Source organism: Halichoerus grypus, chromosome 3 (assembly GCF_964656455.1).
Source record: "Halichoerus grypus chromosome 3, mHalGry1.hap1.1, whole genome shotgun sequence".
In the NCBI taxonomy this organism is placed as follows: Eukaryota; Metazoa; Chordata; class Mammalia; order Carnivora; family Phocidae; genus Halichoerus; species Halichoerus grypus.
Window position 1 is genome coordinate 179716370 of NC_135714.1, and position 17377 is coordinate 179733746.

Below are 17377 nucleotides of genomic sequence, written 5' to 3' on the forward strand. Positions count from 1 at the left end.
AATAAGTACCACTCCACAGAAAGAACACATTTCCAGCATTTAAAAGAAAATATTTCCTCTTATGCTTTTTTATGGTGAAAAATGTATTCAATGACCTCATAAAACTGAGTTGAAGTTGTTATCCAATGGCCAATAAATCCATATGATCAGAATCTAAGATTTTAAAAGCACTCTTCATAATATCTTTTACTTTAGGATTCTGCAAGTTGCTTCTAGCAGCTTATTAAAAGTGTGTCACTTAAGTTTTAGATTTTTTTGTATAAAAATAAGGATTATAAGCCACAAAGATTTTTTTTTTCTTGACATAATATAGGTGGCTAGAAAACAGTGTGTCACTCCCTCAAAGTCCAGTTTAGAAGGACAGGGTCCTGAAGCTCATTGTGTTTCAACTGTGGGGATTCCTATTTCTTATGCCCTGATGGTGTGCTTCAAGAGAAGATCCCCACGTAGCAGCATAATAGTGCAGGTCTGGCCTCCAGTATATGTTCTCTTTAGCACTGATGCTCTTACCGATTTATTGAAAGAAAGTGATCAGACATTCAATCCTACCGGGTGTCTTCACTTTTCTTTGACCTGACCTCACACATTTCTGACTCTCAGCCTTTTTGGAGTTGCAACTTTAGCCTCGCACACTTTCTCCCTTCCTTTCCACCTTTCAGACCTTGTACCAGTTACCTACTGGGGTATGACCAACCGCTCCAAAATTCGTTGGCCTAAAACAGTATACGTTCACTTAGTTCAGGATTCTGCTGGTTGGCAGTTTTCACTGGGCTCAAGTAGGGGGGATTCTTCTGTTCTCAGCTGGCCCCACTGATGACTCTGCCGGGGCTGACTAGCCTCAGATGGCCTCGGTTGAGACAGCTCATCTCTTGAAGAATGTGGTCTCTTTCCTTCAACAGGCTAGGCCTGGGCTTATTCATGGCAGCTGGCCACGTTCCAAGAGAGAGGCCATTAGCATGCAAGCAAGGCCCCTTGAGGCCTAGGGTCAGAACTGACACCTGGTCACTGCCACCCTTACAAAGCCAGTTCAAATCCAGGAGTGGAGGGGTAGATTCTCTAAATGTGAGGAGCTGAAAATTTGCATCGCCAAGGGGCAGAGATACCCAAAGGGAAATAACTGTGGTCATTTCTGCAAACAGTCCATAGACAGCAAGCCTCCTTGGAGGCCCACCTGTCCTCTGGAGCCTTTCTTAAATACTAGATACTCAGAGTGACCACTTCCAGTGCGTTTGCAGTCTGTCCCACAGCCTCCTCGCATTTGATCTCCTTACTTTGTTGAGCCCACATGCTTCAGTTTTACTCCCATCTCCCCAACTAGAGGACATTGGGGAGGGTGTGTGCTGTGGTGAGCGCTGTGAATTGTGTAGGACTGTTGAATCACAGACCTGTACCTCTGAAACAAATAATACATTATATGTTAAAAAAAAAAAAAAAAGAAGAAGATAGCAGGAGGGGAAGAATGAAGGGGGGAAATCGGAGGGGGAGATGAACCATGAGAAACTATGGACTCTGAGAAACAAACTGAAGGTTCTAGAGGGGAGGGGGGTGGGGGGATGGGTTAGCCTGGTGATGGGTATTAAAGAGGGCATGTACTGCATGGAGCACTGGGTGTTATACACAAACAATGAAATCATGGAACACTACATCAAAAACTAATGATGTAATGTTTGGTGATTAACATAACATAATAAAAATAAAATAATAAAATAAAAAATAAAAAAAGTGGGAACCATAGTTTCCCTATTCCCTTATTTTAAGCCAGTTTTAAGCACTCAATGTCAGCTGATTAATCTCAGACTGATATGGTAATAATGTGATGACCACGCTCTGGAGCCCGGAGCATTACCCTAGTAGTACCCAAAGACTGTCACAGGGAGATGGAATTCCAGGCAATAAAAACAACAATAAAATTTTAAAGCACTGGCGTACAGTCATTAAATTGCAGATACCCCCTCTTCGTATTTTACAAAGCATTTTATGCATGATTAAAAATAAGCTGCTTATGTTTGTTTTTTTTAATGACTTTTTTAGATGTATTTTTTTTAAAGGCCTTTACCTAACTCCCACATTTTCTCCTCCTCTCTCAGCGAAGTGGTGTTAAGGGGTAATTCTTGTGGATATGTTTTACGTGAAGGTAGGCCTTCCGAGAACAGTTCACTGCTAAGAACGCTTTGCTTACGTATTTCATTTTAGCTTCTGTACCGGAGTCCTCATTTTCGAGGGCACCCCATATACTGAAGGGATGTTAGTTATTCTTTTTTGCCCCTATTTTAAAATGAAAGGGAAATAGCATTTCTACTATGATTAACATAAGCTTGAGAAAGGATATGAATAATTGTTCAGTGTGTTTAAATGCTTTTCAGAAAAGGGACAACTTAATTTGTCCACACCGTTTTAAAAAGATAAAAAAAGAAAAAAAGCTCATTCTTGTAAACAGCCTAAAACCCGGGTTCTTAAACATGAGTATGCACCCGAATCACTTGTGCATGAAAATACACAGATTGCCAGGCCCCATCCCAGAGTTTCTGATACAGTAGGTCTGGGGTGAAGCCCAAGATGTTGCATTTCTAACAAGTTCCCGGGTGTTACTGATGCTGCTGCTGGAGAGACCACACTTTGAGAACCACAGCTCAAAACTTAAAATTTATAAACTTTAATTTATCAACTTATAAAACCACAGACACAGCATAATAATGCCGTAAACATACTCGCGCATTATATTCAAATATTCAGTGTCCCCTCCATCATGAATTTTTCTTATCTCAATTTTGAAAGGCAAACGTGGGATACCTCCTTGGCTATGAGAGGCTGATGCTTTTCAGCAGATCTCTTCGGACTAGTTAAAGCACTTACTTACTGTAAAATTGTGTGCTTCCTTGAGGACTTAACTTAGAACAGAAAGAAAACTGGGACTCAGAGCAATTGTCATCATGTTACCTAAACATAGTTTATCTGCTCAACTAAGAAAAGAACAGACAAAATTATGCAGGTAAATGTGAAATAGTTTTACTAGTTTAAAAAATCTAAAGAGGAAGTCCACAGGGCAGTGGCAAACTGAAAAGGTTTCCTCACCCCCAGCATTTTATACCCAATTAAATACTTCTAAATGGTGGCTATTGAAGGGGCAACAGGAAATCCACAGAGGCAACTGCCATTTACTTTATCATCATTGACCAATAGCACTCAGAGTGCACACCTTCACCGTAAATCATGAAACAACTATACTCCTGGTGCTGGAGTCCTGAATTTGCAGTCTCCCACAGAAGCTTTGCTTGCTTAGCAGCCTGTCTTGGAAGAGACACAGGGTCCAGAACAATTTAGACACAATTAACAAGAAGCTGGGCTTGAGAGAAGAGCAAGTCAAAAGAAATGGTAAATTATCAACCCATAGAAGCCACCCATGAGAAACAGTGTGGCAACATGTCTCTACTGCAGAGTGGCTAGAAAGTTAGGGAGGCTTCATTAAGTGCCAGGTGCAATATGAGTCTTCAAGACCTGGGCCAAACCCCTTAAGGCACAGGCACTGGGGGGCCCTGGTCACCTCTACCCGCTCACCCATCCATCCATCCTTCTATCTGTATATTTAATTCCATAATTTTAAAATGGCAATACTATGTGGCATAAAGCAAGAATACAGACATGAAAGGTGTCTGCTCTGAAGGAACTCAGAACCCAGGGCTGCTAATTTGCATACTTTGGTCTGACATGAAATCCTATAGATTTCACATATTTCAGCCCAGCTGAGGGGGGGAGAAAGAGAATGAAACCAAGAGGATTTTCTGATTGCTTTTTTTGTGATTCAAGACATCATCGAACTTTGTGTCAGGTATGGCGATTCAGAAATCCCATTCAGGTTCACTTCCTTACCCCAAAGAAGCAACTGCCCTCGCCAGGCAACTGAGAGATGACCATTCCTTGGACATTTGCCTTGGGCAATAGATGTAACGTTTGGGGACATATTTGGCCTGGGGGCATATTCCAATTCTGCTATTTACCAGCCCTGTAACCTTATGACAATTCATGAATTTTCTGAGCCTATTTTCTTATTTATTAAATAAGCATAGTCTGCTTTATTTCACAGGACACTTGCAAGAATTAAAGCAGCTTAGGGTGCCTGGGTGGCTCAGTGGGTTAAGCATCAGACTCTTGATTTTGGCTCAGGTCATGATCCCAGGGTCATGAGATCAAGCTCAACACAGAGCCCGCTTAAGATTCTTTCTCTCCCTCTCCCTCTGCCCCTCCTTTTCCCCCTCCCCCCCCATGCCCTCTCTCTCTTTCTCTCTCTCAAAAAAATAAAAAATAAAATGGCTTAGTATACATGAAAATCTTTAAAATTTCATTTATGCAAAATACAAAGTGGTTAAATGATATCTTGCCCTCAAGAATCTTCCAACCTAATAATGAAGACAGCACATTTTGGAAATTGCCTTTAAGTTGGTTATATGTCTACTTAAATGCCTTTATCGTCAGAAGCTCATGACTTCCCAGGGACACTTATTCCTTTATTAGACATATCTGACCACTTAAAAGTGCTTTTCTATAATAGGCTGTAAGACACTTATTTAAAACCCGGTCATAGAATGCAAACTGCGATTCTCTGGTGTGCACCTTTGTTATACCACTGTTTGTCTAGACTGAGTCAGCCATGATTCCTGCTCTGGGGCTGGCAATCCTGTCTGTGCCATCATCTCTCCCACGTGTTTGCATGAGTTCTTGATTTTTTTGGTGGGGGAGGGAGGTATTGCTTTTTTTGTTGGGGGCTGTGTGTGTGTGTTTTGAAGGACAAAGGAGGGACCTGGGGAAGAAACAGAGCAGGGAAGAGGATGGAAAACAGGATGGTATGGGATGTGTCCCCCAGGCTAGCTCAAAACAGGGGCTCCTCTTCACAGGGACAGAATCACAAGTAAAAGCTGAAATGGTCATTTTGATAAAGAGCACTATAGAACTGAAAGGCACACACTGTGCATGTCCCTTTACAACTCAAGTGAAAAAGTGAAAAAAGAATGTGGGAAGAAAGACTGCTTTCCATTTCTGGGAAGAAGGAGCACTGTCGATGTGTTCTGAAGGAACTAAGGGAAAACAGCCAGCAGTGGGAATGTCATTGCCCTTGTCAGAGAAGTGGGGGGACAGCAGCTCTTTAGAAGGAAGATAGGACAGAAGAATAGCAGATTTGGTTCCCATACGAGTGTGGCAGCCCCTCTGGTGGGAATGCCCAGCCATTACCATAGCATACTTTGGAAGAGCTGGTGGGGGGGATGTGGATATTAAGCTATAACCCTGTAATTATACCCATGGGAGCTAGTGAGCTAGAAATATAGGGATCAATGTTAATATGACTTCCTTGGTACCCTCCTTGGGGACAATGAGATGATGAATATTAATGTTATTATTAATATCATGATTAACTAGTAACACAACACAATACCATGTGGTAGAGAAGGAATCATTCTTATCATTCTGCAGATTATTGAGGCGGGTTATTGAGATCAAATAGTATTTTTATTTTATCACTTTTCCTTGAGCACAAGTTTCTTTCGTATGCCATATTATTTGACAGAGAGATAGAGAGCACAAGTAGGCAGAGCAGCAGGCAGAGGGAGAGGGAGAAGCAGGCTCTCTGCTGAGCAGGGAGCCCAACGCGGGGCTCAATCCCAGGACCCTGGGATCATGACCTGAGCTGAAGGCAGACGCTTAACAGACTGAGCCACCCAGGCGCCCTCTTATGCCTTATTAGTAGTGAGGCACTATCAATAGATAACATACAAACCATCAAAAAAAAAAAAGAAGAAAAATGCTACTTAAATCCTAAATACGTTATACATAAGTTGTAGATTTCCCCTCAAAAATGGATTTGAAAATTTCATCATACGCTGATATTTAGGAATAGGAAATATACATTTTATTTATTTATAGCAACACTTTATGGAGCTTATTGTTGCTATTTACAAATACGCCAAATTTGAAGAAAGAAGAGATTTGATGGTTAAGTTTGTTTGGAGTTCCATCTTTCTCTGTGATAAAAGTAAACAGAATTTGGGCGCCTGGGTGGTTCAGTTGGTTAAGCGTCTGCCTTTGGCTCAGGTCATCATACCGGGGTCTTGGGATCAGCCGTGCATGGCTCCCTGCTCGGTGGGGAGTCTGTTTCTCCCTCTCCCTCTGCCCCTTCCCCTGCTTGTGTGTGTGCTCTCTCTCTCTCAAATAAATGAAAATCTTAAAAAAAAAAAAAAGTAAACAGAATTTTTGCTTTCTTTCCAATTATTCCAAAAGGATTCAATGGATATTCTTAAAATTTCTAAGAGATTTTTCTTAAGGATGAATCCAACCCGGGAAGAAACTTTTTAAAAACTTGTAGGAAATTAAATGGTCATATTTGTAAAAGAAAATGTTTCTAAACTTTTACTGTGACATACACCCCAGTCAAGTCAAAGGAAGAAGGAAGTAAAAAGCAGATTATGAATCGTAAGACTCAAAGATACAATCCTGGCACTCAGTTCTCAACAATTTGGCCATTTTCTACTTATTTCACCATGGATGCTCTCAAACATCATCCTTCCCTTGGAAGGGTTAGGATAGAGACAGCACCTTCAATCACATAGAGAGAAAATAAATAGATGTTTAGAACTCAGGTGGAATTAAAGTCCATTTACTTTGTGCATATCTTTCTATGAGAATAGAATGCTTCCAATTCTGTCAGTTCTGTTTTCCTTTGATTTTTACAGATTGTTCTGCTTTAGAACAGTCCACAGATGCTGATAGCAGGACACTTTGTGTCCCTTAACATAAACCTAACTCCATGTAAACCACAATTACTTTATGTCAACTTCCAGTCTGCAGTGTTGGTAAAAGTCTCAGAACGGAAGAGAGTCTGCTGCTAGGTTGAGGAATGTAGGAGCCTAAAAAACAAGGACATGTAATAAAAGAGATCAGAGCAAGAGTAGTCATTAACTTCATGCCCTACTGGTAGGTTTTACATCAGTTTTTACTATATCTACTCATGAAAGATTGGTATAAATAAATATTTTATTATCCACTCTCTAACCTGGGGTGCTGTGTTAGAATGTCATAAACTTTCCCTTTTAGATTATGCTTTGAATCAGAAACACATCAAAATGTTAGATCAGGAGAATCCTGGATGTCTAGCCCAAAGTTCTTAATTTCATAAATGATAAAAAGGTTCAGAAAAAAAGTTTTCCTTTCCCAGGATCATAAAGTTGATTGTTTTCAGAAGTAGGTTTAGAACTGAGGATCCTGCTCTTCCAATTCTGTGCTTTGCCCATGAGCCTGCATAGTTTTTACTAAAAGCCCTGTCATAAGCCTTCTTAAAAAGCTGGTAGCCTAGACTTTCCTTTCAAAAACTATTTCTGAAAGTGAGAGCATGCCAAATCTTAGCACCTTAGAAGCACTGGGTTCTCAGCACCTCCAATGCAAAGTTCACCATCACAAAGGTTTCCTCTTACAGACGTAGGAGGTGAGCCACTAAGCCAGCAATGAGCAACCTCCCCTGCCACTTCTGAGAATTGTATGCCACCAAAATAAGAAATAGCTTTCTATTTGTTGTCCCTGTTTATTGAATGTGTCATTTTTCCATAGCTAAGATCTTCCCTGGTGTAAGAAACAGGCCCAATTGGGGATAAAGAGTTAAAGTCTCTTCCCTCATCTTTTCGTGCAGTGCCTTAATGATGGCCCAAAACCACAGGAGTTTCTCAGGGTAAAATCCAGAACTGGCCCCCATATATGCAGGGCAGAGAGAGACCACAGAAAGAGGCAGACCACTCCACATTGGGAAGTGGCAATTTTAATAAGCAAGGGAACTTACATAGGAGACTTGTCTTGTGCAGCTACAAGACAAGTAGATTTCTGCACCCACCTGCCATAATTTTGAGAGTTTATATAGAGGCCTTAACTGGGTTCAATCACATATACAGCGAAGATGGTCTCAATAACACATTACAATAACACATTACTCTCTCAAGGCTGGGCCCCTGAGATAGCTCCTAGTGCAGGAACAGTAGGCCGAATATACATTCCAAGGACAGAGGAAAGGGTGGGGAGCCTCCTACTGCCCAGGTCCAGCTCGCTGGTCAACCAGAGGTCACATCTTCTCCATGACCGCCTCCAACAATCAGAAGACAAACCCATAATGACTCACCAAAAATATGAGATGTAAATATAAAGTCTAAATGAAATCATAATGCCTGATCCAAAACAAAAATAAACGAATCCATTAAGCTGTATATTTTATTGTATAGGATAAGTTCTCTGAGTGATAAGACCAAAGAAAATATTATAACGGGTATTACTAATCTTTGAAATGAGACTAATGAGCCCTTGCATGCCAAGCATATCTGCCATTCATGACCAGATCTCCAGTGGCACTGGAATACATGAATTTGAAGCCTTCTCCCATGTTTACAGGGCACATTAATTCTTCTCCCTATAATTCCATTTCTAAACTTAGTCATATTCTCATTAGAATCTATAATAAAGGAAATTCCCTGTATTGCATGCAACAGTAGTTTTAAACATAAACTCTGCAGCCAAATTTTCTAGGTTCAGCCCCTACTAGCTACATAACCTTAGACAAGTTGGTTAACTTCTTCATGCCTGAGTTCCATTACCTATAAAATATAGACAATAGCTACCTTTTAATTACTGAATTAATTCAATTAATGTGCAAGAAGCATTCAAAAAAGTGCCTAGCACATAGTAGGTGGTATATAAATTACTATGATTTTATTCTTACTTTTGAGCACAGTGACAACTACCTTAGAATTACCTTTGTTTGTGTGCAGGACAAAGACAATTAATGTTTGAATAAATGATGCACAAATGAAGATCATATTAATGATTTTTTTTTAAAGTACAGATTTTAGTATGGGTAGTAAGTCATTCCTAATAGACTGAAACCCAACACTGATTCTTCAGGGAAGGAACCTACCAACTCCTTAAGTTCATGCTCTGGGCACAATATCCCCAAAGAGCTTCTTTAAGAGTCAGCAAAATAACCTTAATGCATAATCTGTCCCAGTATACTCAGTTTTTTGAACAGTTTGAACCTGGTGGAAATGACTTTACTTTTCTCCAATCACTGTCTTTAAGCATGCTCTGCTGAATCTCTATCTCTTGGTCCTTATTTCAAACAGACCCCATAGTCTCCAGATTCTTTCAGGTATATGAAAAAGCCCCATTTCCTTCACGGTGACTCCCATGCAGAGATTAAAAGTCATTTGGTCCAATCTAAATCTAATCTCATGTCTAATTTAAAGCCTCTCCCCAACTGCCTCACTAAGGGCTGCAATGGGGGTGAGGAGACTAGCCTGTCCCCTCCCCCCCCACCCCCTCTTCTTTCCTCCCCATCATTCCCCTCCCACTTTTGGCTTTTCCAGAGTCTGAGTTGAAGAAGATGAGATTAAAGGAAAGGTATATGTTTTTTCTTTGCTTAATTACTTTGCATTTTAGTTCTCCCTTGATTAATACTGGCTGGCCATCAATGACCTTTTTGGGGCAGACATCCAAATACTAGCACTTTTGTGAAGTTCAGGGGAAGCTTCTTTAGGATTTTTGCAGGCGCTCCATGCTGCACAGTTCCCGGACAAAAGTAATCCAGTTTTTGGCTTATCTCTTAAAATTCTCCCTATCCCTAATGGAATTATTTCCTCCCATCCCAACCTATTACTGCAGTGTTCTCTTGCCTCAGCAAGGTACTTTTTGGGACAAGGTGCTTTTAAGATAGCTTCTACCTTTCCTAGCATTCTCTTAAGCCATGGGACACGAGAACATCTTTTCCATGCCAAATGATGGAAAGGCAGCCTCCTCCCTGGTGCCTGCTCATTTTGTTCTGTTATGACGAGTCCTGCCTTCAGAATCCCCCAGGAAAGAAGTGAGCCCCAGTCTCCACTTTCAGGTATACCTCATAGGTTAGGGAGCACCAGGCTACTCTCTCAAGATCTCTCACCCTTCCACTGCTCTGGCAGTCCCAGAAAAGGCATAAGGGCTTGTCATAGCTTCTAGCTGAAGACAGAGATGCCAATTTCCTCTGATTTCAGGTACCCTCAATATCTCCTTGCAGTTTCCTTGCAGCGCTCCCAGTTGGTTTGAAGGAGGTGTTGCCCTGCACCTGAAGTGAATGGGGAAATGTGGTCCTCCCCATGAAGCCAACAGCTCTCTACCTCTTTGTATTCCCGCCTTCCCTCTGTGGGCTGGGATGAGTCACAAGGTCATGAAGCGAAGGAGTAAAGATCCCAGGACAAGCCTGGCCACAGTTCAGTAAGTTCACAAAGTATCTCACTGCTTATATTATCTTTGTGCCAGGCATGAAATTGGGGCAACATCACAAAATCAGCGAGGTTAGTATCTGAAATGTTCTATAAAGGAAAGGAGGGCAATTCTTTACAGAGGTCAGTAATACAATATGAAAGATGAGCCAAAAACTCATTCCGGTAAATAGGATTGAAAATGTCTATGAACCCCTTTCATCTACAGCAAAAGTCAGTCTGCAAAGAATAAACATTTGGGAAAATACTGAAGCAGTAAGTGATTTTATCTTGATATTAAAGATACCAATCCTTCTGTTTAAGAAGTAATCTTGTTTTGTTGATGAATTCCTCCTCGCCACTTCTCTGGAATCTCTTTCTGAAACTCCGTGACTTTCAACTGGTGTTCTGATGCTTTCATCTTTTCTCTCTTATTTTCCATTTCCGTTTTTTGGTTTGGTTTGGTTTGGTTTGGTTTAATGGTTTTGCAGTACTTATAGAATGAAATTCCTTAATTTTACATCCAAATCTTATTTTGAGTATTTATAGTTTCTACCATGTTTTTTCTTCTTAATTTTCAAGTTCTGTTTTGTTTTTGAACATTGATTTTGAAGCATCCTGTTCTATACATAAAATATTTTTTTCTTATCTTTCTGGGGATATTAATGATAATTTTTTAAAATGTCTTTCCACCAAACTGCACTTTTGTCTTGGTGTCTTTCATTTAGAAACGTTCCTCAGCTACCTGGTAATGTTTTGTGTCTTCTCATATTTACAAAAGGGAACTAAAAGCTGATGGAAGTTGTAAGCTTAAAGGCAGAACTTTGGTACCGAGAGTTTTATGGTAGAGAGAACTGGAGGGCTGTTTATTCAGCACGTTCAATGTTAGTCTCTTTAGGTCTTTTTCCTCTTGAATGGGTCAGATTCCATAGTGGTTCTTCCTGGTTCGTGCCTGGAAGGTAAAGGCCTGACTACCTTTGTTTCTGGAGCCCGTGAGGGAAGCAGCCATGAGGAAGCAGCATTCAATGTACACATATGCAATTAGCTCCCTGTTTTCAGGATGCCTCAACTCTCCAATATGCCAGATGTCCCCCAGCCCAGAGACCAGCTATTTTACCCTCTCCAAGGAATAAACCTCCAGTATTATGTGTGGAAAAGGAACAGAAATATGGGATCAAGGTGTGGGATGGGGGGATCTAGATATCTAACTACTTCTAAACAGGTTTCAAATAGTCCTTTTATTTAACTCTTATTATAGTATTTATGATAGTATTTACAATAGTATTTCTATAACATCCTTTTTAGGGCTATCTAGTATTCCATTTATACTGTAATTTATTTAATCATTCTTCTGTTTATGGATATTTAAGTTATTTACAGTTTTTGTAATATTGGGAATAAATATATGATGACCAGCCTTATAGCTAAATCTAATTATTTACAAAATGTAAGTTCCCAGTGAGGAATTACTAGACCAAAGGATTTACATATATATATCAGATCCACTACTGTGTTTGTGAGAAAGTAAACTACTTTTGATGTTATCCAAGACCAAACATGATCTGTATCTGGACCCCCTTAACTCTTTGAACCCTTTCCAGCATTTCCTGTTCTTACACCTTATTCTGGCCTTGGTATGTACCATTCTGTTCTCCATCTCAGGGTATTTGCCCATTCTGTTTCTTCTATTTTCTGCCCCCCTCCTCTGTCTGGTACATGTCTATTCATCTTTCAGCCTCAGCTCAAGTGTCTTCTCTGTGAGAGCTTCCCTGATTCAACCAATCTGATTCAATCATTCCCTTTTTTGTGCCACTGCTGTCTCATATTTCTTTCTATTATGGACCATATAACACTATATTGTATTATCTGCCTCATTTACAAAATTATATGAGCTACTCAAACTCAAAGATAATGTTTTATTTCACTATTATATATTCTTCTGATCCACAGAGGAACTGACTTCTTATATTATGCTGAATGTTTTATATACTCTCATTAAATCCTTACAATCCGATGAGAAATGCATTATAATTTCTATTCCACAGATGAGGAAACCTAACCTTAGAGAGGTTAAAGTACTTATGCAGGACACACAGTTGATCAGCAGCAGAGCTGGGATTCAACTCCAGGCCTACCAGTTTCCAAAGATAGTGTCCTTTCTTCTTTGCTCTTAAATAAATCAACATGCCCATCCTCCATGCATGTTCCTCCCCATACCTCCTATATTGGTTTTCTAGGGCTGCTGTAACAAATTACAACAAATTTGGTGTGTAAAAAAAACCAGATATTAATTCTCACATCATTCTGGATGTCAAAAGTCTGAAATCAAAGTATCCATGGGGCAGCACTCCCCGTCCTCGGTTCTAGGGACAATCTCTTCCTTGTTTCCTTCCAGCTTCTGGGACCTAGCTATGACTGCATCATTCAAATCTTTGCCTCTACTTTCACATGGCTTTCTCCCCTCCTTCTGTATCTCCCCTGTGTATCTCCTATAAGGACACTTGTTGTCAGATTGAGGACCCATTCAGATAATCCAGGATGATCTCATTTTGAGATTATTAATTACATCTGCAAAGACACTTTTTACAAATAAGGTCATTCACTAGTTCTAGGACCTGGACATATTTTGGCAGGACAACCATTCAACCGACTAGAACTCCATCCTCTTATCCCTTTGAAAAGAGACAGCATTGTTTGAAAGAAAGACCTTGGCTTTGAAACAGGTGGACTTGGATCCTGATTCTAGTTCTGCCTCCTAGTGCTTTGTGACCTTTGATCAGTAACTGAAAACGATGATCCTTTCCCTCACCTTTAAAATGGAAATATTACTGTTTCATAGACTGGTTTGAAGATTAAATGAAATAAATCACCTAACACATAGTGGACAGAAATAACTGCTCATTCTCTCTCCACCTTTGTATATAACCCCCCTCTGAGGCCAAATCACCAATTGATATGAGACTTTATTAAAAATCACTGAAAACAAAAGTTTAGTTTTTAAACACGACCATTATTTGAACTCTGCACTCTGCTCTTGGTTAGCTTCTGTTTTCAATTTCCTTAGATCTGGTTCTCATTTTAATATAAGTAAAAGTCACATGGCTACACGTCAAAATATGAATTTTAAAGTATTTTTGCATTTTTCTCAAGTAAAACTAACGAATATTTAAGAGATATGTATTATGTGCCGGTTGATAAGCCTCAAAAAATGTGTTACTTTATAGATATACCTCATTTTTTAAATCCCAAATAGCACTATCTAACTTGGTCAACAACTGTATTCACCACATTTAATACTGGACTTCTTTTGGCTATTTCCAAATTGGAACTTATCTTCAAAGAATGAATATTTGCTGCTCCTGAGTATTTTCAAAAGAATGTGATAAGCAGCATAGCTGGGCAGAAAGAACAATAACAAGTGAATCGGAAGAACTCACTTCACATTCAATGTGTTATTACCAGCTGTCGGACCTAAGGAAAGTCATAATCTCACTGAACCCCTTTTTTCTTCTACAAAATAATGATGCAAGTATCTGCCTTGTTAACTTTTAGAGCTGCTGTTAATACATGCTCCATGTAACAAAATACACAGATCCTGGATTGGGCTAGAAATAAAATTTGAGTCTGAAGAACATAGACCCTGACCCTCCCAAGTGGACAGAATCAAAATAATATTGTCCTTAAGAGCATTTAAACATTGTTTAAAGTGTTATATGTTACTGAACACTCATGCTCCTAGTAATGATGGCCATCCTAGGATCACGGGAAAATAGAGAGCACATGAAACCCACCTCCTCTGGGTCAGACTGCAGGCTCTTTCCTGCTTACTATTTATTAGAGTGTCCTCCACATAGTCCTGCAGATTATTACAAAATCTCACGTAGCAGTTAAAGGAAAGGTAAAGAATTCCAGCTATAACCTTTCCATTAGCACAAAAACAAACTACAAAACATGTTAAGAAATTCAGGATAATAAATGTTAAAGAGTGCAATAAATCCAAATATGACACTACCCTAGAGTAATGAGGCGAGAGGAACGCAGGCCAAACAAAGAGGTGGCTTTGAGATACGCCCTGCCAACTTCAAATGCATTTATCCCATTTTAATCCAATGAAAATAAAAAGCATAGTCATATCATGAGGAAGACTCACTAGGGGCACAGCTAACTAACTACATTTCCCAGCCTTCGTTGTGGTCAAGGATAGCCCTGTGACTGAGTTTCTAGCCAACAGAAAATGAGAAGTGCTGTGCATCACTTCCAGGCTTAGTCCACAGGCATCCTCCTAGCTGTCTGGAAGGCAGATAACCCCTGCATGCCTTGTGCTTGTGGAGTCTCCACTGGTCTGACTGCTACCCAGTGAATGAGGGCTATCTATTCACATGTTTACCCATCCGATGCCATCATGGGAACAAGAAAGAAGTTTCCACTACATTTGAGACTTCACATTTGAGACTTAACTTTGGGAGTTAGGCTCCTCTAAATAATAGACTCCAACAGCAGTTCCTTGAAATTAAAATTTTAAATTTAAAAAGCATGTATTTTTTTTAAAGATTTTATTTATTTATTTGAGAGAAAGAGACAGAGAGAGAGCATGAGTAGGAGCAGGAGCAGGAGAGGGCCAGAGGAAGAAGCAGACTCCTCACTGAGCAGGGAGCCCAATGCAGGGCCCGATCCCAGAACCCTGAGATCATGACCTAAGCCAAAGGTAGCCACTTAACCTACTGAGCCACTCAGGAGCCCCTAAAAAGCATGTATTTTGAAAACATTTGAGTCATGGTGGTGTCACTGAAGTTCTTAGAGGAAACAGTGAGCTTTGCAATCACATGGAGGCCTGAATCTGAGTCCATGTTTACCACCTGCTAGATTCATGATGTTGTTCAAGTTTCTCTAAGCCTCAGGGGTTTTTTCAAATGTACAATATTGAGATATTAATAGGATCTATATCATAGTATTGCTGTCTATCTCAGTGCCTGGCACATAATAAGCGCTCAATAAAAGTTAGCTGTCATTCCGTGTTTATCCTTCCAGGTAAGTTTTTAAAGTTAAACTGTAATAGTCATCACTGTTCTTATGAAGTCATTCTGATTTTGCTTCCAGACAAAGGGTGGGATTGTAATTCCCTTCACATCCCTTAGACTTCTATGTACACATGTGATTTATTTTGACCAATGGACTGTGAGTGGAAATAACATGTATCATTTCCACGTGGAAGCTTTAAGAGTCAGCAGGCATTTAAAATGCGATCTATCTCTTAGGGCGCCTGGGTGGCTCAGTGGGTTATGCATCTGACTCTTGGTTTCCTCTCAAGTCATGATCTCAGGGTTATGGGATCGAGACCTGTCTGCTTGTCCCTCTCTCTCTGTTCCTCCCCCCACTTGTGCACCTCTGTGTGCTGCGTGCTCTCTCTTCCTCTCTCTCTCTGAAAAATAAATAAATAAAATATTTAAAAAATACAAATAAATACAAATAAAATGCTACCTCTCTCTCTCTTTTTTCCTGCCATACCAGTGGCAGTGATCCAGCTAGTGGCTACTCTGTCAGGTTGGGTCATAGAATGAGGAAAACAGCAGCCAACTCACGCTGTATATCTAACGTGGCCAAGAAGTAAATCCTCGTTTCAAGCAACTAGAGATTTGGGCTTTTATTTATTACTAGCCCCTCTTGTCCTTTACAGGAACAAATACTCTTATGGGTAAGTTAGTATTTTTAAAATAGTTTCATTATTTTATAGCAACCTCTAATAATAATAGCTGACAATTACAGAGTACTCACAATATTCCAAGAACTGCTATGTCCTTTTATGTGTTAACTCATCCATTTCCACAATAACCCAGTGAGACACCTACAGTATTCTTATCCCCACTTAGTATGGACAGAAGAGTTAAGTAACTTGCCCAGGGCCACACAGCCTTCCATATACTAGAAGCCAGTTTTTAAAACAGCCTATCTGAGTCTTGTGGCTATATTATTCACATTGCATCCATTGCTGCTTGAAGTGGATGCTGTGGTGTGCCTCCCAGGTCCAGGCTTCAGGACTAGATTCATTTTATCAGCCAGAAGCACTGGCTGTCAATGGGCTAGCTCTGAACACAGTCCCTCCCTGGGAGTCGCCCTCAGGCAATGAGAGCTGCCCCCCACCCACCCCTGCCTCCTCAACCAAGTGAGCCACCCTGAAGGACTGGCAGGACCTACTGCCATTTGCCTGGCAGTTCAATTTCTCCCTTTGCCTTTTCCTCCTTTCCTCACCCCCACTGTTCCCCAAAGCATTCCCCAATAACCTTCATCTAAATCTGTCTCCGTGTGTTTCCCGGGGAACCAGAACAATCCTCCCTCTATATTCCTACATGTGTACTGAAATAGACAATGATTATGTATTAACTCAGTGCACAATTAATTGCCAAATGACTGTTGTAGACCACGTGAATTTGGGGAAAGTAAAGATCATTAGGCTGTCAGGAGAGGACTAGAATGATGAAACCTCTCACAAGTCAATGGAGATACAGAATCTTCTACTTTCTCAACTGAATTCAGTACACTTCATTTCTCATAAATGTCACCTGTAGTTATTTAGATCCAGAAAAAAAAAGCCAAAAAAAAAAGAACCACATAGTTTGTATATAACAAATGATAGTTGGTCTTTATTATGACATTTATTCATCCTTGTAAGTAGAAATGGAATATTGTCTCAAGGTTACATAACTCATGAGCTCGTAGTCTTCATCTCTTTCATGAAGACAGATGTCTCAAGAGAGTAGAAGCCATGAATCTTTATTGTACCAAATATTACATATGTCTGTGTTTCAGCTATACATAAGAATACTATTGAAAATTGGTGTCTTAAATTGATTTTGATTTCTAATAATGAGTAGAACCTAAAATTTAAATCATAACCCATCAGCTCTCCCCTGCACATCTTAACTTACTTGATGCCTCATTCCAATACAATTTAAAGTGAGCCAAGTACTACTTCTAGTGTATTTCTTTTACCACAGTTGAATTTTTGTCACAATTTAAGCTCTATTACAATATCTGTAGTCTGCATTTCATCAAAGAAGGAATACATGTTGTAAAACTTGAAATAAATAAGCAGTTCATAGAAGTAATTATAAAACAGGCTAAATTAT